At 41.8% G+C, this 21,382-nt stretch overlaps 1 protein-coding gene and 1 long non-coding RNA gene across 5 annotated transcripts in view; one reads left to right on the forward strand and one right to left on the reverse strand.

Annotated features, from left to right (window-relative positions):
• Positions 1 to 21,382, reverse strand: part of FYN (FYN proto-oncogene, Src family tyrosine kinase) — a 190,140-nt gene that overhangs the window by 99,911 nt on the left and 68,847 nt on the right. The gene's annotated exons all lie outside the window — the stretch shown is intronic.
• Positions 18,430 to 20,097, forward strand: LOC142071414 (uncharacterized). The gene is made up of 2 exons (XR_012667447.1): positions 18,430 to 18,487; positions 19,782 to 20,097. It is a non-coding gene; the product is annotated as an uncharacterized LOC142071414 (long non-coding RNA).

Raw genomic sequence — 21,382 nt, forward strand, 5'->3', positions numbered from 1 at the left:
CGCCACTATTTTACCAAGACTGAGTAAATTTCAGACGACAGTTATTTTTTCCTCCGGCTAAATCATTAGACAGAATGACTGAGTGTACACTAGCAGAAATGTCAAAACAATTTTTTTGGAGAAAAAAATTGCTGAAGGAGAGAAAGAAGCTGCATTTTTGTATTTGTATACAAATTTGGGGGAGAGAGTAAAAGCATGGACTCAAAATTGAGGGGAGGGAAAGGACTCTGCCAACAGTACTTTATGGCTTAGTAAGTGGAAATAGACATGTATGTAACTACATGTCAAAAGTCAGTTTCAGGTTTTTCCCCTACATCAACACAGTAATAATATAAAGCAGTTTTTAAAATGAACTTTTCAATGTCTTTGTATTAAGATTGGGGCTAAATATGGAAAAGAGCGAGTTTTCTAGATCCATCATTAAGCAGAAAGGATTCAGAAGTGCAAGCACCAACTCCACGTGCATGCATTCTGATAAAAAACTGCTTTGTTAGAAGAATTTGACTAAATACCCAAAACATATGGAAAAACGTTTCATAAGGACCCAAAAGAGAAGGGGGAAAATATGCTGAGTTGGCAGCCCTAATAGAGAATCTTCTAAGAAATAGAGAGGACGGGGTAGAGGCGGCTACGGAGTTAAAGCTGACGGAGTAATCTTATAATTTTTCACGAAAGATTAAAAGGCCTGAATTATTGATGCAACAGCATTGCAGAGGCTACAGTGTTGGCAGATGATTACACCAGTAACCTTCCCAAAATCATGGCATGCACATGTGTAGGAAGGGAAGCAGAGAGGATTTCCTGGGTTGGATTACCTTTTTCAGATCAGATTAGATGATTATTTTTACACAGAAGTAGCTGAAGGAATCTATAGTATGGGAAAATCCTGATTTAAAAAAAAAAAAAAGCCTCCACATCTAAAACTCTCTCTCTAAATCACAGGGGTTGGACATACAATGCTCTGGACCCAGACTGGGAAGCAGGTCTACAATGCCTTAAGTCTAACTGCTCAGAGTTTGATGATGTACATAAAGATTTGGCATAAAGGACTCTAGCAGGAAAACTGAAAATAAAAGTGGAAAATATTTCCTCCAAAGTATTTGGGGCAGAAACACTTGTTACGGATCTTTGTTTGGTGGTTGAGAGTAAAATGATCACCAAGTTTAAAGCTGGGTGGAATTCCTGAAGACACTAGAAAAGACTGCATTGAAATAATTTTCTGAGACTTGGTTAAGACACTTATAATTCCAGTACAGTCCATTTCCTTCTTAGCGGCTAGGCATTTGGGTTGGCGAAAAAAAAAAGCAATTAAAAAGTCTACTTCTATCGCAAAACAATTTGGGTAACATAGGTACCTAGTCAGTTAAAGTTTTAAGAGGAGAAAGGCTTTTGGATGTTCTTGAATAGCAACTGTCCCAAATTGGGATGTATGGTATAGTTATCTTTAAAGCCACATGAGAGAACAAGATGGTTATTTCAGTTCCTTGCTGACTTTACACTGTTGCCTCAAAATTACTGGTCAAAGTTTTTTGAATTTCTTTATAACTATCTTGTATTTTGTCTGAATGAAGCAATTTTATACTTTGTTCTGCTAGTATTGAAAACAATCAGACATTTTTAAAACCTCAGAAGGCAGAAATTGGGACCTTACGATCAAAACCATGAACTTCTCCCTGCAGTAGTTTGGGCTTCTAAGTATTTCAAGAACTGGCCTTCTTGTCCTAAAGAGAGATGGAGAAGAGACGGCCAAAACCCAGGACATTTCTCATACCAATCCAGTGAGCCAACAGGGGCCAGAAACAGAAGTGCAGGATTCCCCTTATTTGCTAACAGTCAAACAGTAAAGGAAACTAAAATATTACCTCCTATGGTTTGTTATAACGTGAATACTACAGAGTTCTCACTATAGCCTTGGATACACTGGGCATCTTGCACACTGCAGGAACTCGATACACTAAGACCTCCCTCCCTCAGTGGAACTGGACAGTAGGATGGGAAAACATTTGAGACACAGGCTTGATAGGTATTTTTGTTTGACCACAGGTAGTGAATCCTATTTAACGACCATTTGGGCAGAGTATCTTGTTAAAGGTTCAGAAAATGACATTTTAGCATGCCTCTAGCCTACCATTCTAAAAACTGAAAGAAAGTTCAGGGATTTTGTCAAGTTGTTAGATTAGCCTCATTTTGGAAAGTAATGTAATATGTGGCCTGTCTATCTCTTTATTTACAGAGGAAACCTGGTGCTTGGGGAGAAGAAACAAAAAAGAGATGTGTTCCCTATAAAGGGAAGCAACAATTCTGGTTACATGGACTTTGGAACCAAATGACGGTGCTGTAAAGGTGGTTGAACAGTGGCAGGCTGAGAGCACAAAAGACTTCTCCAATGATATAAGTAAAATTTCAATTTTCTGTCATTTAAGGTTAGAGCCTACTTAGAGGATCTGTTTGTAGTGCCTGTACAGACAGGCATGCAGAGTTCATAATTCTTTATTCTATTTCAATAATTCCCAAATAACAATCCCTTTAATTGAAGACAATCTGAAATAGGATTTGTGATGGGTTGGATCACAGAAACCCCCTGGAAGCTGCCACCTGATGTGCCAAGATTACTTCTGCTTCTGCTTTCCTGCCTTGTCAGTTTAGGACTTCAGTGCCCTGCCTGGTTTAAGCCAGACCCGCTAGCCTGCTGCAAACCCAGACCCAGGTCTGAACTACGTACCCTAACAGCTGTAGGCTTAACTGAAAGCAGCTTACATAAGTGTTCCTGTCCTTGACACTCAGATGCCCAACTCCCAGTGGGGCCCAAACCCTGAATAAATCCGTTTTACCCTGTATAAAGTTTTACAGGGTAAACTCGTAAATTATTCACCCTCTATAACACTGTTAGAGAGATATGCACAGCTGTTCTCCCCCCCCCCCCCAAGTATTAATACATACTCTGGGTTAATTAATAAGTAAAAAGTGATTTTATTAAATACAGAAAGTAGAATTTAAGTGTTTCCAAGTAGTAACAGACAGAACAAAGTGAACAGCCAAGCAAAATAAAATAAAACACACAAGTCTATGTCTAATCAAACGGAATACAGATAAAATCTCACCCTTAGAGATGTTTCAATAAGTTTCTTTCACAGACTGGACACCTTCCTAGTCTGGGCACAATCCTTACCCCTGGTACAGCCCTTGTTCCAGCTCAGGTGATAGCTAGCGGATTCCTCATGATGGCTGCCCTCTTTGTTCTGTTCCACCCCCCTATATGGATTTGGCACGAGGCGGGAACCTTTGTCTCTCTGGGTCCTCCCCCCCATCTAAATGGAAAAGCACCAGGTTTAAGATGGATTTCAGTACCAGGTGACATGGTCACATTTACTGTGAGACTCCAAGCCTTCATTCCTCCCAGCCTAACTCACAGGAAGGCCTGCCTGCAAACAGAGCCATCCACAGTCAATTGTTCTGGTTGATGGGAGCCATCAAGATTCCAAACCACCATTAATGGCCCACACTTTGCATAATTAAAATAGGTCCTCAGAGTTATATTTCATATTTCTAGTTTCAGATACAAGAGTGATACATTTATACAAATGGGATGACCGCACTCAGTAGATTATAAGCTTTGTAATGATACCTTACAAAAGACCTTTTGCATGAAGCATATTTCAGTTACATTATAGTCACACTCATTAGCATATTTTCATAAAATCATATAGAGTGCAATGTCACAGGATTCTGATATTGTTAATAGTCTCCAATCACTGACAGGCACCTTTGAGAGGAACTAAACAGACATTGTGAGAGGCAGGGACAGAAAAAGGCAATACATTGAATACAAGGTCTAAGCCATAGATATTTTGGTCTCCTTCCCCGAACAGTGCTATAAGTAGAGCTGGTCAGGAAATGTTGTTTGTGGTCCCATTACAAGTTTAAAAAAAATTGTTTTCATTAATTTTTCTTCAGAAGTTTTTGGGTTTGTTGAAAAAAAAAATCAGCTTCTTCCCTCCCCCTGACACTGAAATTTCAGTTGTGATTTTCAGTGAAAACTGAAAAAAAAAAATAGAGAAAATAGTGGACATTTTCCTTGGAAGTATCTTATTGTGTGACAAAAATAAAGGGTTTTTTTGTTTGAAAAAAGTTTAAAATGACAACTTTTGATCAGCTCTAGCCACAAGAAGGCTAGCAAGGGTCAGTGCATACACAAGAAAAGCATAATGTCCAAAGGGGTACTATCGCTATTGTAGGTATGTAATATGGGGAACCCAAGAAACCTTTAGTTCCATTCCCTTCGTCACTTTGGAGAAAAGAATAAGGAGGAGGTAGGGCACTGTGAATGACAACACACTATTTAAAAGGTAGAGAACCTCTCTAATTCACTCATTTTGTTTTTTAATGTATCTAAAAATGTATATGTTACAGTGCAGTAAAACAACCTTTTTATATAATATTTTAATAGGAACTATTCCTGACCCATGTCAGTCTCCTCAAAAAAGCAGCAATAAAAACATTAGTGCAATCCACACCATCACATTTTGTTTATTCCATCTATTTTTATTTATTTTTTGCCTTTAAGTGTCCCATACCTTTTCCATCATTAAAGTAAAATAGCAAAAGCTGGATGCTAATATAAGAACATGGAAGTATAAAATATAAATGTAATGAAAGTTACATACACAATAACAATTTATTTAGCAACGGCATCTGATATAGCTTTTAGATATCATTTATATTACCAACCACTGGACTGGGCCTCCAAGGACTTGGTTCTGGGACAAGGTTCATGTGGGAAGTCGCTTAATCTATCTGTGCATCAACTCCCCATCTGTAAGAGGGGGATTTTCATCTCTCCTCACACTGGTTTTAGGAGGGCAGATTTAGTCATGTTTGTGACATGCTCAGATATTACATTGATGAGAGCCACAGAAAAGTCTCTAAATAAATACTGACAAAATACTCAAAAAGAAAAGGAGTACTTGTGGCACCTTAGAGACTAACCAATTTATTTGAGCATGAGCTTTCGTAGCTCACGAAAGCTCATGCTCAAATAAATTGGTTAGTCTCTAAGGTGCCACAAGTACTCCTTTTCTTTTTGCGAATACAGACTAACACGGCTGTTCCTCTGAAACCTGACAAAATACTGCCAGTTTCAATGGCTGGGTTGAATCTGGTTAATAAATAGGCATTATTTAGCCTTACTGGCTATCCAAAACAACCCAATCAGAATCTCATATATTTTGGTTCTTATCCTGCTACTTCACATGATTACAATTAGGAGGAAAAGAGAAGAAGACAGGTACAAGTTTAAAAGTTTCGCTATCACTGAGAAACCTGGATCAGTATCTGCAGTTAGTGAAGGTTCTAGTGTAAGATTTGGATCTACTGTATAAAGAAAGGTGGTGTTCACTACTGTGCTAAATACTGACCCTAGTGTAGTATAGATTTTAGCATTATAGTTTAGATTTATTATACATCTGTATAGACTTACATTCTCTATTTTAAATGTGTGGGTTTTTCTGGGTCATATATTAATCTATTAAGTATTACCCTCTCTTCAATAGATTGTAATTACAGGGTGTTAGTAAAAATTTTGCTCTACCTTTCTTAGTCACACTGGGGTCTCCATGTAGTCTCTAAGGTGCCACAAGTACTCCTTTTCTTTTTGTGAATACAGGCTAACACGGCTGTTACTCTGAAACATGTTATGCTAGTGACATTAGTATCCCCTATGACTTGTACATTGGCCTTCACATGGCATGCCAAATTTTATTCAGAATTGAATGATTTTCTGTGTTCACTGCCTTTCCAAAGCCCACCTACTTTATATTTTTAATCCTATTAAACAACAAGAGACTTCTGAAAAAATCCAGAATTGAACACAGCACACACACACAGGGAACTTATTACACCTAATTCATACAGAAACTGTACAGCTTAAATTCTGCCTACATAAAGCAATCTAGTACCATACAATGCCAAACTATACATAAAGGATTCTTGTCCTGTGAACATCCGAAAGGTTTCCAACAATAAAACCTTTTTTTAAAAAAAAATCTAGGAAATGTTTAGGTTACATAGAGAAACAGAGGCATCTCTGTTAGCTTGAAGCCATTCTTTGATAAATGAGGGTTCCAGATGGCAGGCACATACTATGAAAAAGCCCAGTCATCCGCAGGAGGAATCGAGAGGCAGCAAACAGGGAGCTCATAAGGGAATTGACTCCCTTCCCCTCCCCTCCCTCCCCGCCACCCCACACTCTTCTCCCGCTGTGACTGACAAAACCCTGGACATCACCAGCCAAATCCATCAAGACTACACATTGACTTTTGATGACTCTCCTCTCAATGGGAGTGAAATCCAGAAAGAAAGAGGGCAGTGTCTATAAAGCGGGATAAGTACAGTACCAGCTTCTTCCAGAAATCCAGTGGTTTTCACAGAATCATTTTGCATCAGCAAACTTCAAGACATGAGCAAGGGCAACTGGTCCCTACCATGTCCCAAAGAAAATGGAGAGACAGGAATAGTATGTTTATCTCCAGCACCATCTCTATAGTATCTAAGCTCTGAGTGAGCATCTCATGATACAGGCTACATCTTGGAGAAACATATCTCAAAGTCCCAATTGCAGTTGTGAGGATCCATCACTCTCACAATAGCAGCAAGTGTTTATGTACAAAAAAACTTTAGCAAAGTACTTAGGTATTTTTAGATGTGTTTAATTCAATGTTTTGTCATTTTAAAGAGTGTATATCACATTTTTGTTCTTTAATCTTCTGTCATATCCAATCTATTATCGCCAGCATATGCTTCTTTATCACCTGGTGCCATATCCGGCATGCCTCTGCTCCCTGGCCTGCCACTCCCCCTTTCTCCTCCCGCACATACTGCTTGGCTCCCTTCTCCCCTGGATGCTTCCCTCACACTGATGGCTCCAGCCCCATTGGCATTCCTGCTAGTGCTTTAACTGATGGCGCGCACATCTCCAGTTCACCTGGTTGTCAGTCCCTGGCTTTTCCTTCTCCACCTACATGGCAGGAGTGAAATAGAATCCTTCTTGTGTTCACCTACTTTTACCGTCATCCGTTCTCTTTGCAAGAGAGATCCTTGACATGAGCTGAAGCAGCTGAAAGCATGAAAAAACTGTGTGACTGCCAACTCTAGGGACCACGATTTAAGGACTGCTGATCAAGGTGATGTGTGGATACGTGGCAGAGAAGGCTGAAATATGTACAAATATAGGAAAATGCAAAAGTGCTAAGAGCCAGTAACAAGAAACATAACGAAAAACAAACAAAAATGAATAGATTGGAATGCCTCAGTGTGAATGAAATTAAAGATATTGTAGATTATACGGTACAGAGAAACAGAGACCATAACTGCAAGCACAGCCTGTTTCTAACTTCTGCCTTTTGAAGTATGACAAAAAAGGTCTCATACTCTTAAAATCCCCCTGCTATTCATTTTTCCTTGCTTTTTCGAAATGAAAACATATTTTAGCAGTCTTCTTTTTAAAATGATTGACAAGCAATATAAAGCATACATGGCTCATGCCATCAGAAGTCTGGCTTGGCAATAAGTTTAGGCTATCTCAGGCAATCAAGGGGCTTAAACAGTCTTTAGAAAAACGATTGGGAGGTTCGATAATATATGCATTTAGACTGGGGTATCCTATAGTTTCCAGCTGTTTCTCCCCTTACTTAGTTGCATACTCATAAAAATTATGTACTCCTCAAATAGTAGGAAAAAGATTTTTATTAACTATGGGAACAGTGCTTACATTTTTACACCCAGGAAATAAGAATACTATGCAAAAACAGGCAGCCAAATACTTTTTATGAATGGGGCCCACAGTTCTCAAAATAGATCAGAGTATAACTCTCATAGCTGTCTCTTTGGAATGTTGCTGGGATACTGTAGATGCTCACTGAAAAGGACAATACTCTACCACAGTCATCAGGGCATGAAAATAAAGTGCATTATACCAGTGGTGCATAAGTGAGTTGAGCAGTGTTATAAGTATGGTAATTTATTATTGGTATTACAAAAGCACCTACGGCCCTCTTATTACCACGGTGTCAGGCCCTGTACAAAACACAGAACAAAAGACATTCCCTGCCCTGGACAAGTTATAGTCTAAGGCAGTGGTTCTCAAACTTGTTCCGCCGCTTGTGCAGGGAAAGCCCCTGGCGGGCCGGGGCCGGTTTGTTTACCTGCCACATCCACAGGTTCGGTCCATCGCGGCTCCCAGTGGCCATGGTTCGCTGCTGCCCTTGGCCCACGCCACTTCCAGCGGCTCCCATTGGCCTGGGGCAGCGAACTGTGGCCACTGGGAGCTGCAATTGGCCAAACCTGCAGATGTGGCAGCTAAACAAACCTGCCCGGCCCGCCAGGGGCTTTCCCTGCACAAGCAGTGGAACAAGTTTGGGAACCACTGGTCTAAGGCCTTGATCTGTCAATGAGTTCTGCATGCATGGGACCCTGGTATTCATGCAGAGCTCATTGCAGGGTAAATCCCCAATTATGCATTGCTTCCTGCATCCTTGGGATAATTGTTGGGTGCCAGAATTACTAAGAATTTCCAGTAGTTAGGTATGTTCATAGTCACTCCAATTTTTAATATTTAATTTATTAAAATTTATATTTGAGCATTTATTTGGTAAAAAATTCTATTTTACCACAGTAGAATCTCAAAGCACTACAAAATATCAAATAATTTCCATAATGCCAAAGGGAAGGTAAGGCAACACCATCAGTTCCATATGGTTAAACTAAAGCAAAGACGTTAAGGGGTTTGCCTGAAGTCACAGAGTAAGTGTGTGTCAGAACTGGAAATAGAATCCAGGAGGCTTACCTTCTAGTCCCATGCTCAAATACACTAAACAATCTTGTCTTTCCCTGCTGTAATCCTAACAATGCAAACTGTTACATTTCACAGCATACAAACAGAGAAGTTAGATGGATACATCAGATACATTGCAACATTCCAACAAGAGTAACACTATTTCTTAAAATTCAGAACACACATGAAACAGAGAGAAACAAAACAGGCTGCTCCCAAAGGGAAAGTGGCACAACTCACCCCACCTTACTTAAAGGTGGCTGTTTGGAAAACTGGCACCAATCGCAGGCTTTGCTACAGGGACTCACAACCCTAAAAGCAGACACAGGTAAGATCCCCGTTCTTAAAACAACAGCTTGCAATGCCAACACAGTCCTCAATATACCACAAACTTTTTCAAAAATTCTCTTAAATAATTCATGCCTCCCATCATGCGTTTCATGATACTGTTCCCCTAGACTCTCAGTACTGGTCCAAGTCCCTCATTCAGTGGTGCCCACAACCATATGCAAGTTACACACGGTTCATACCTCTGTCAGGGGCAGACTTAGAGAGGGTACTAGGTTCAGACGCTCCTGGGCAAGCTCGCCCTATCAGGCATGCTCAGTGGCTGCAGCTATCTTATGTTGTATTGGGAGTGACACTGCATCTGTGTGGGCTGGACTGGAAGGTGGAGGATGAACATGGCATAGATTCAGCAGGTGAGGCACTGGGGCCAGCAATGACACATGGATTGGTGGTGACCAACTACATATCCCACGTTAGCCACAAGAAGTGTTGGAAGTATGGTACTGTAATTCAAAAGTTATATGGGACTGCAACAGAATAGGTCTCACACGTACTTCAAAAAACTTTTCCCATGAACTCTAAGGAAAATTTTTTTAAAAATAGAGATTATTCTTTTTCTATAAACAATCACCTACACATGCTCATGTTCCATGGTGTGGCATATCAGGCACAGTAAGACTCTTGTTGAAATTTAATTTTGTAAAAATGCACAACTTGCAAATTCATTTCTTTGTTAAAGTTCATTCATCAGAAGAATGTTAATGTAACAGAAATTACAGCAACATGACTAGACCACATAAAAAAACAAACTTTATGCCAGACACAAGTTAAAAATATGTCAGAGTTCATTTTTACTTAACTCAACTGTTATATCACAGTCTGCTTAGGATCTGGCAATATGGGAAAGAGAGTGCTATTAGGCAGGTGGAACTGAACTTGTCAAGATCAAATGAAGATTATTGAATAAAGCACTTAAAATCACAAAAAGAAAGCATGACATTAATAGTGGCTTCACTGCAATCTGGAACTTGAGTTTGTTACTCTTTAAAGGGACACTAAAATAATTTTGTCTACATTTGTTTTACCTATTATTGTTAAAAGTACAACTAAGACTACTATAACTGAAAGATTAGAAAAATCATCTATTTTTCAGTTTTACTTTGTGCATTAGACCAGTGGCTCTTGACCAGAGACAGATGTCTTCCAGTGGGTACTCAGCATTTCTCAGCCTGGCGGTTGCGATTCCTAAGGGGGTCAGGGGATGGGTTTAGAGGGGTTGCAAATGCAGGGCTAGTGTTAAGGGGTGGCAAGCAGACCAGGCGCCCATGGCCTCACGCAAAGGTAGGTTACGTGCTTCAGCCCCACATAGCAGTGGCGGGCTTCAGTCTTGCCACCCAATGCTCTGGCTTCAGATGAGGCTCACAAGTGAAAAACAGCAAGACAAATCAGCCTCCTGAAAGATTGAGAACCACTGCATCAGACAGTAATTTGTGTATAGCAAGTATCCATATTTGTCATATAGCAATAGAAGAGAGAAAAACAGCTTTAAACTAGAAAAATGTTGTTGTAAAATCTACTGTATCGGGGGGGGGGGGGGGGGAAGAGGACCAGAGGTAGATGTAGTTCTTTAACTACTTGAAACTTAATTTAAAAAAAAATTGTCTCGATTTTGAGTTCACCACCATCTTTTAGAGGGAAAAAAATATAGTCACAGCTTTTTGAGAGTTTTCATTCCCAAACACAAACCAAAAACCCTATCCAAATGCTTCCAAAATACTCAAACAAAATGAAGAAAACAGGAAATTAAATTTTCAGGACAACAAATAAAGTACAAATGAAAAGATTTTGCACTGACAATGATTCAGTACAGAATTCATGAATGAGACTGTACATTTAGTTTTTTATTATATCTTAAACTACAGCAGTTCTCCCCTTAAAAAAAGAGTCCCAACATAAATTAGAATAATGCAGTCGTACATGTAATCCTAGGATTGTGCTATATTAGTGTAAACATCTGGATGTTAAGACATCATTTTGCTGGCAACTGAAATACAGAATTCTGTGGGTTAAAATGTCATACTATTTCCCTAATAATCTGCTCTAAAACAACAAACAACAACAGCAGCAGCAGCAGCAGCAGCAGCTCTTTCCTCACTTTTAGTCCATAACACTAAACAGTGAAAAAACAAAAAGTGGCATTATTAGCACATAAAAATAAGGTTTAAGGGCAGTAACCCAGAGCAGAATCTGGCCTATTGTTTTCTGCATATTTCAGATGTGTCATTGGTTTCCTGCTTAACATTCTTTTATTATTACTACATAACTGTATGAAGCAAGTCTTGTCTCTAAGGGCAATATGTTGCTCATGTTCTCATAATGGATTCTTGACTCTCGTATTTTGCTCTCCCTATGTTCAAATAATTCCTCTCACTGATGTCAACAGGAGATTTTCTGCTCTCTTGATATGTGCCAATCAGTCAAAATCTATTAGAGTAACTAAGGCCTTTTCTCAATTAGACAAAATTTCCTATTGTTGCTACCACTGTTTCATGTAGCAGTAGGAACTGGCATGTTAGCCACCCTGTCATCTAGACCTGCTCTGAGCATGGTTAGACAATAGTGATTAAAATGTTGATAGGTATTCAACACTAGCACACCTATGGTCATCTATGTAGCTGCATCAGCGTAGAATAAAAGTGGAAAGTTTCAAAGCACAGCCTGTGAAGATGAGAGAGCAATGATTTGCCCTTTGTTTTGTCCCCTTTTCTACATGCTGTGAATTGCAACACTTTTTAAGTCACCTAACTTAAATAGTTAAAAAAAACAAACAAAAAACATTGTTGTAAGGACAAACTCCTTTTGTGTCCTCAGTTACTGAACTGACCCAGAACAATGGTAAGTTTCTTCTACTTTCAGTTTTGCAGGTTTAATCAAGTTTTGATGAAAGCCATTATTTTTGAAGCATGGCAAAAAACTCTATAATGTACTGTAAATCGTTGACAGTACAAGGCAAGGCAAAAACAATTGTGCAAATGTTCGTAAGTCCCCTTTGTATTGCTGAAAGTATCTAGTTTGGACTTAAACAGGAAATGTCACATTTGATTTTGACCTAGAATCAAATATACTCAGCCTCTTAATACAACACACACCATTCATACAGTGTACTGAACGTGAATTCCAACTGCAGAATGTGGGATACCAGAAGCAGAAGACATCTGAGAAAGAACATTCAGAATAGAGAAAATGCATTATTTGCAGCAGTGAAGAGTTTTTTTTAATGGAGTCTGAAAGTCTACACGCTGTAGAATGTGTCAGTAAAATCTGTGGAAGTACACACCCACACATGAACTCAAATTCTATGAAGAAAACAGCATAAGCTACCCAAAGTCACACAATGAGGCAAGAATAATTTGTGTGTGTGTGTGTGAACATACATGTAAAATAAAAAGTTCCCCTAAAAATTCTTACATGCTCTGGAGAATTCTACAGGACACAGACTGAAATTTGTACTCAGTCATGTCACCAGCACAAACTGGCTGATCTTTTAAATTGTTGTTTTTAAAAAACAAAATACAATATCTGAAAATTATTTCTTGAACATTTCGGGTCTGAACTAGCAGAAAGAAGTCTACAGCTTCCCGGGCTATACAAGTCCCTATAGACCCCAGAAGCTGGCTCTGCAACAGGCCAGACTATTCAGCAGAACAACCTTTCACAGCAGGCTGAACTATAAAACAAAACCATACCTATATGCTAGAAAGCTATTAAACAGAAGAAAGAGCTCATTTACTGAGCTGTGTCTTCTGTGTTCCCTTCATTCCCATTCATGACCTGTTCCACTTCCCCTCACCTGTATGGGTATGCAGCTAACAATTCCTGTAGTACTACAAGTAGGATGTGGTCCCCCCAAAAAGGAAAAACAAGGTCAGGTTAGCCTATTTGAGATCTACACAAAAAGGACTTGGTATGTGGGTGGATGAGCGTCGCTCCTATTTCCACCAGTTTCATGAACCGCCCACTTAACATTTGTTTAAAGGGTGGCCTGGATAATCTCCATTCAAGAATATTGAAGGAACTGGCATATGAAATTACAAGTCCAATAGCAAGGATTTTTTTAATGAATCCTAAATTTGGGGGTCAATCCCTATGTGTGGAGAATTGCTAATATAGTACCTATTTTTAATAAAGGGGAAAAAAAGGTGAACCAAGAAACTATATGCCCGGTTAGTTTGATCCCAATTGTATGCAAGGTCTTGGAGCAAATTTTGAAATGGAAAGTAGTTAAGGACATAGAGATAAATGATAATTGGGATAAAATACAACATGGTTTTACTAAAGGTAGATGGTGCCAGACCAACCTGATCTCTTTCTTTGAGAAGATAAATGATTTTCTAGACCGGGGTGCCCAAACCACGGCTCGTGAGCTGCATGCGACTCTTTTACAATTAAAGTGCTGCTCTCTGAGCTCCCCATTCCCCTCTCATTCTCAACCTACTATACTGTTTGGAGAATTTTGAGGCTTATGCCCTTTGGCAGGGTGGTTGCCCTGAGCCCCAGCAAGTGTGCCCCATGGAGCTGATGCCCCAAGACTCCCTGATCCCACATGGCAGAAGCCCTGAGCCCCACTACCACACTGCAGGGCTGAAGCCCCAAGCCCTGGCAGGCACGCCCCAGCTCTTGAACTTCTGAAGATTGTTGTATGCGGCTCACAGGGTCAGTAATTTTGGCCATCCATGTTCTAGGCAAAGGAAATGCAGTAGATCTAATCTACCTTGTTTTTAGTAAGGCATTTGATAGTGCCACATAGGAAATTATTAGTTAAATTAAAGAAGATGGGGATTAATATGGGAGCTGAAAGGTGATAAAGAACTGGTAAAAACGAAGACTACAGCTGGTCATACTGAAAGGTGAACTGTTCGCCTGAGGGAGGCTAGAGGATTCCTCAGGGAACTGTCTCGGGACCGACCTTACTTAACATTTTTGTTAATGACCTTGGCACAAAAAGTGGCAGTGTGCTAATAACATTTGCAGATAAAGTTGGGAGGAATTGCCAGTATGGAGGAGGACCATACAAGAAGATCTGGACAGCCCTGAAAATTGGAGTAATAGAAATGGAATGAAATTTAATAGTGCAAAGTCATGCACTTAGGAAGTAACAACAAGAATTGTTGCTATAAGGTGGGGACATATCAGATGGAAGCAATAGAGGAGGAGAAAGACCTGGGTGTATTGGTTGATCATAGGATGACTGAGCCACCACTATGATGCAGCCATGAAAAAGGCTAAGCCAATCCTAGGGTGCATCAAATGAGGTATTTTGAGTAGAGACAGGGAAGTGTCATTTTACAAGGCGCTGGTGAGACCTCATCTGGAGTAGTGTGTGCAATTCTGGTTTCCTGTGTCTAAGGAATTCAAACTGGAAGAGGTGCAGAGAAGGGCTACTAGGATAATCAGAGGAACTTAAAGCCTACCTTACAAGAGGAGACCCAAAGAGCTTTACTTTTGTTTAGCCTAATGAAACGAAGGCTGAGGGGAGATAGGATTGCTCTCCATAAATACATCAGAGGGATAAATACCAGGGAGGGAGAGGAGTTATTTAAGTTAAGCACCAATGTGTACACAAGAACAAATGGACATAAACTGGTATCAACACGTTTAGGCTTGAAATTAGATGAAGGTTTCTAACCATCAGAGGAATGAAGTTCTGGAGCAGCCTCCCAAGGGGAGTAGTGGGGACTAAAACCTAACTGGCTTCAAGACAGACCTTGATACGTTTATAGAGAGAACGGTATGATGAGACTGCCTACAATGGCATGTAGCCCATCCGCGACTGTTAATAACAAAAATCCACAACGTCCAGAGACAGGATACTAGATGGGGAGGGCTCTGAGTTATTACAGAGAATTGTTTCCCAGGTGTCTGGCTGGTGGGTCTTGCCCACATGAGCAGGGTCCAACTGATCACCATATTTGGGGTTGGAAAAGAATTTCCCCCCAGGTCAGACTGGCAGAGACCCTGAGGTTGTTTTTTTTTGCCCTCTGCAGCAAGGGCCTGAATCACTTGCTGGTTTAAACTAGAGTAAATAGTGGATTCTCTGTAACTTGTAGTCTTTAAACCATGATTTGAGGACTTCAGTAACTCAGCCAGAGGTTCTGGGGTTATTACAGGAGCGTGTGGGTGAGTTTCTGTGGCCTACAATGGGCAGGATGTCAGACTAGATGACAAGATGGTCTCTTCTAGCCTTAAAGTTTATGAGTCTAGGAGGAGGTCTCCTTTACAAGTTGTATGAGCTCCAAAACATTTCAGTTAACCCGAAAGTGCCTTTTTGCCCTGTTAAAAATTCTTCTACACTTGACTGACTTGGCAGAATGTGGATGGGAAATGCACTGAGCGTGCTCAGTACATCTCTCAAAATAAACACATGCATCAGATTTTCCAATGCAGGAATGTGTTTAAGTGGAATCTAATTTCATTTCTGAGAAGAGAGAGTGGTTTCTCAGTGCCTGAACAGGCATTGTGCAGCTACTGGTGGTAAGGTATATAGGGGTATGTCTGCACTGCAATGTAAGCCCAGAGTTAATGGGACTGGAATCAGCTGATCCAGGTTAGAGAACCCAGGGCTTGACCATCTACAATGATGGTTAGCCCTACATTAAAAATCTTCTAACTTGGGCTCAAATCTGGGGCTCTGGTGTCCACACTGCAACATGCGACTTGAGGTAAACTAACCATATCACAGATTCCTTCCTGCCCTCCTGACATGTGGCTGTTCTAGCCCTTTGGTGCACTGTGGGAAAACTTGACTGCCCACCCTGCATGTTCCAGGAAGTTTGAACAGCCCACCAACACAGTCTGCTGATCAACATGGAGAAGACCCCTTTTCAAGAGCTTCTCTTGCTTGCACTTTCGCTCCTGTGTCAGGGACTGGGCAGAGCTTCTGCGAGATGCTGGTGGACATTTCGGTGGCGTTTTCTGACCCAGCAAAGGCACCTGACAGAGCTTATGAGAGAGGAGTACCACCACCCAGGCATGACAGACTTGCACTGGCTAATGCTGCTCAGTACCCTTGGTACTGCTGACGCCGACGCCCCCTACGGAGGCTGGTGCTTCTGGCGCAGGGCCACAAGGACAGGGTGGGATCACAATGTCATGCAGATGTTGGATGACCAGCAGTGATGCTAGAAGACATCTACATTTCTGGAGCTTTGTGAGCAGCTTGCCCCAAGCCTCCAGCATAAAGACACATGCTTGCAGCCACCCTTGCTGGTCCAAAGTGGGTTGCTATAGCTGTCTGAAAGCTGGCTACACCAAACTGCTATTGTCTGTTGCCAATCAGTTTGATGTAGGAAAGTCAACTGTGGATAAAGTGATGGTGGAGGAGGTTTCTGAGGCAATCAGGTGGGTGGTTTTCCCAACATGGCAGGCATAAAAGATATTCCTGAGATAACTGCTGGCTTGGAGAGAGTAGGGTTTCCAAACTGCACTGGGGACACTGATGAGACTCATATGTCCACAGATTGCCCTCCATTGTACTAATCCATTTTTATACAGGCCCTTGTGCATCACAGAGGTTGATTTATGAATGTCAATGTAGGCTGCACTGGCAAAGTTCACAATGCCATGGTTGTTCACTGATCGGGAGTCTACATTCATGGACAGACTGGGATGCTATTTCCACCAAATGTCACTGTCATAAACAGAGTTACTGTTGCCGCCAGTATTCTGGGGGACCCCACCTAGTCCCTTTTGCCTGGGCTTATAAAGCCATACCTTGACTTCAGAGGCTGGCAAAAAAGTTTAATTACACTCAGCTGGTGTAGAATGATTGTGAATGTGTTTTTAGAAAACTGAAATCCCGTTGTAGGTGTTGACAGATCCATTTGGATTCCAATGTGATTAATGCTGTCCACATCACTGTGGCTTGCTGCACTCTTCGTAATCTTTGTGAAGCCAGAGGTGAGCCATTTCCTCCTCAGGACCTATGACAGTGAGGGGCTACTGAATCGGTATGCTCAACTAGAAAGTGCCGTTACATAGTTGGAGCTGGATGCACCCGGGCAAGAAAAATCAGGGATTTTTTGTGCTCTCACATTACGGACTTCCATGGTCCAATCGAAGAGGTGGAATAGTACCTTTATGAATGTGCTTGATTACCATGCAATGTGCTTGTAAATGATATGATTATTTATGAAAAGGAGGTTGAATGGGGGATGTTTCAAATTATGGATTTATATAAGAAAGTGACTGAAGTGTGGATTGCTGTACCCAACTGTATAGAGCAGTGGTTCCCAAACTTGTTCCACTGCTTGTGCAGGGAAAGCCCCTGGCAGGCCATGCCAGTTTGTTTACCTGCTGCATCCGCAGGCTCAGCCGATCATGGCTCCCACTGGCCGCAGTTCGCTGCTCCAGGCCAATGGGAGCTGCTGGAAGTAGCGCGGGCCGAGGGACGTGATCAGCAGAACCTGCAGACATGGCAGGTAAACAAACCGGTCTGGCCCACCAGGGGCTTTCCCTGCACAAGCGGCGGAACAAGTCTGGGAACCACTGGTATAGAGGAATAGTGTTCATATACTAATTCCCAATTGTTCCTGATCATGTGCTTAACGTTATTTCAAATACAGATTGTATGATGAGATACAGTGATAGTAACAAAACTTTGTTGATGACATAAAAAGCTTTATTTATAAACATATATTAAAACAGCACAACATTCAGCCACTGCCAGGCAGACCTGCTGCCATTAACTCAATAAAATGCCAGTTACAACAGAACCTTTCCTAAGCAAAACAAAAAACCAAAATGCATGAAGTGCAAGCAGTGAAACGATTACACAACAGAAATTCCCTACCATTGCATGGCCCCCATTCTCCTTCCCCTTCTTCCCCCGTTTTCCTTGCAGCTGGTGCTAGGGGAGAGAGGTGGAGACATCCACGGGAGAGGGGGGTCAAGGTGGAGTACAGCCTGGGACTAAGTGGTCCTGCCCAGCCACTTATGAGGCATAGTTGCATGGGCCCCCCAGACATGGAGTTTTCCAAGCTGTTTGTGGTCTGAGGTACATTGCAGGGGACTTAGGCTGTGCTGTGGGAGAGGGAGCAGGAGCCAGTACTCTTGCAGCAGTGATAGATATGAGTCTCTCCAACAGTTCTCTCTGCTGAGCTCTGTCTTCTTCCCCTAGCTGCCGTTCCTGTTCCAGGAACTGTGAAGTAAGTGCCTGCTCCTGTGCTGAAACCCTACCCTCAAGCTGTGCAGCCTGAGCCTTTCCTCTTGCCGTAAATCCCTCCGCTTCCGGTACCGGACTGCTTATTGGCCCTGTGAAGAACTTCAACCATATCTTCACCATGGAAATGCTTTCTCTTGGAACAGTCCATGAAGGTACGTTGGGCCAGGCTTGTACTGCACTGTGGGCAATCTGTGAAGATAGTAGGGCCAGCAGACATTGAGAGGCCTGGAACTTGACAAGCCACAGAGGGTTGTTGTCTCAGATAGCTCAGTGAAGGAGCACAGAAATAATTCTTGTGGAATTTCAAGGACATAAAATGTTACTTTACAAAACTGAATTTCAATATATTGTGACAGGGAGTTTCAGTCCACAGAAGCTGCCTCCACACAGCCTGGTTAGTAACAGTGAAAGAAGTGCAGAGACAATGGTAAATTAAAAACTCAAAGCTGTTTGTTTTCTAAAAATTGCAGAACTACTGGGTGTGGGGTTGGGAGGGAGTGGCCAGTGGCCTTACTACAAGCACTTTTCACATAATTTCCGGCCTTTCACACTTTGAAGGACATAACTGTTCTTGTGGTGCCTGATTGGCAAAGGGAGAGGTTATTCAGGGAAATTATGCGAAACCTGCAGTATATGCAGTTGAAGTATTCAAATGTATAGTGACTGAACAGCACACATATGAGTGGAGTGGGCTGGTCAGCTACCAACGTGGACCTAGAAAATGTGCCCTTCCCTGAAATGTGACTACCTACCTATCCAGAGTTCCTGCTTCAGGAATAGTTTGCAGCTATCAGCACCCGGCATTGAGTCAGAATTAATCAACAGGATGCTGTGTTAGTTTCTATATGGCTTAGCTGGTTATGGCTGCATGCAAACATGCAGAACTGCATAGCCTTCCTGCTCTCTGCCCCCGGCACATTTCCAGACAAAAATTCAAACCCCTGTCGTACTTGGGACAAATGATTTTGTTATATATGGAATGCATCTAACTGAAATGGACTAGATTTATAAATTGAACACATTTCTCTATCCCCTCTCCTTCCCGGCCCCAAATTCACTGTTTCCAAACAGCTCGATAGATGGTTGAGTGGTTACAGAGAAGCAAAACTTAATCTTACATTGGCATGACTTTTATTTTTAAAAAGCAGGAATGGTCCTACTAAAAAATCTGTTTCTCTCCAACAACAACACACTTTAAAGGTGTTCTTTACAGTTTGCATTTCCTGGCTGCCGTTGTACTCCATGTGGTGGGATGAATGGAGAGGAGGGACTCCAAGGCTCTAGGATACAATCTGCCATTAGCAGATACATGCTGTTAGTCAGGGCTTCTCATAACTTTTGCTTTGGTTCTTAGAGTGGAAATCCCTCCTGCTACTGTAACAACAAAGCTTTATAATGGTTCCAGAAACTTACTGGGCTATGGGGTGGTTTCTGTATCTGCTGCAGGCACCACAGCAGGCTGTTCCTCCGGGGGTACATCAAATAGCTCCTCTAAGTATGGACCCAGAATTTGCTGCTGCTGCTTCTGTTCCAAACCCTGCTCTGGGACTGGTTTCATCAACAGAACGACTTCATGAACCTTACTCGGAGCCTGATGCTGGCTCCTATGAGACCCCACGTTGGATTCAGGGGCCAGCAGGGCACCATCCTGGCTGACCAGGTCACCATGCACCATGACTGCCTTCATGCTGGGTGCAGTGCCCAGTGCTCAGTCAAACTCCTTGAAAAATGGGCATGATGTTGGCAAGTTGCCTGAGATGTGGGTCTGGTCCCTGGTTTTTCTTTACTTGCTCTTGAACAGCTTAGTCTGCTTCCTGTGCTGGTCACCAGTCCGGTAGATATGAAAAGATGCTGGTTTCTTTGCTATTTGCTGGTATGTGCAGTCATTGCTGAAACTTTTGCTAAAATGCACAGTGTTGCTGGCCTTGCACCAGAGATTCACCACATTCAAGCTGTGCTCTCGTGACCATGAAGCAGTTCATTTTAAAAAAAGGCATATTCTGGTTAGTCTCCATTGCAAACACAGAAGGTTCTTTGGTGGGGTGTTTGCAACTCGGTGATCAGAAGACAATGGAAGGGTTAATGCTGACTCACTGAGCTGCTGCTGTACGCCAAGAGGGGTTGCTTCTGTTTTCACTGGAGTTGACTGGAGATTCTTAGGAAAGCGAGGACAAAGGAAGTTGGCCCTTGGAACTGGGACTGGACTCCCAGGATCCCAATCAAGCGGGGCTGTATCTACACTGCAAAGCAATAGGGCTTGAACCCTGGATCATGGCTTAACTCTCGCTCAGACTCTCCAGGGTCCTGAGGCACTGGGTCCAAGCCCTGGACTAGCATGATTTGTGTGTAGATGAAAGGCGGGGGTTAGGCCTGAGCTTGATTCTGAGCCCAGGCTTATTTTGCAGTGTAGACCCTAAGTGGACACAGGAGAGGTCATAGAGGAGGGGGAAAGCAAAGAGGCAGCCTTGCATAGTAAGAGGAATTCAAAGCCAGGAAGGTCTGTAGTCAGCAGATCTTACATTGCTCCAGCAGCTACAGAGGCTTTTTTTCTCCTGGGTAAGAACTTTTTGATTTTAGGATTCACAAGTGATCATTTATAAACCCAGTGAGTCTTTCGAGGTTTAAGTAGCTACAGCTTCTGAGCAAGGCTAATTGGGCATACTTACAGAGAAACAAGTGGCAAGATATACTACAATGAAATTTAATTTTTAAATCTTGGCTAACAGACCTCAGCAAACTGTGTCCTAGTGGACCAAAAAAAAAATTAAAAAAAAAAATCCAAGCAGTGTCGCTTTTACTATTAACAATGGACAGAACTCTTTACAAAGATCAATTATATGATTACAACAACAATAATCTGATAGTTTTAGTTTACAGATTTCACCCTCAACTCTCCTTTTGGGGTAGGGGACGGCATGAAGGGAGAAGTGCTGATATCCAAACAGGCACGTACTAATCTGACAGGGACATACTAAGTATTTTGTAGGGTTGGAACAAAACCCCTTTTGTAGGTTTCATTAGTGAAGGAATTTATGTTAACACAGTGA

This window comes from Caretta caretta, chromosome 3 (genome assembly GCF_965140235.1).
Source record: "Caretta caretta isolate rCarCar2 chromosome 3, rCarCar1.hap1, whole genome shotgun sequence".
Classification (NCBI taxonomy): domain Eukaryota; kingdom Metazoa; phylum Chordata; order Testudines; family Cheloniidae; genus Caretta; species Caretta caretta.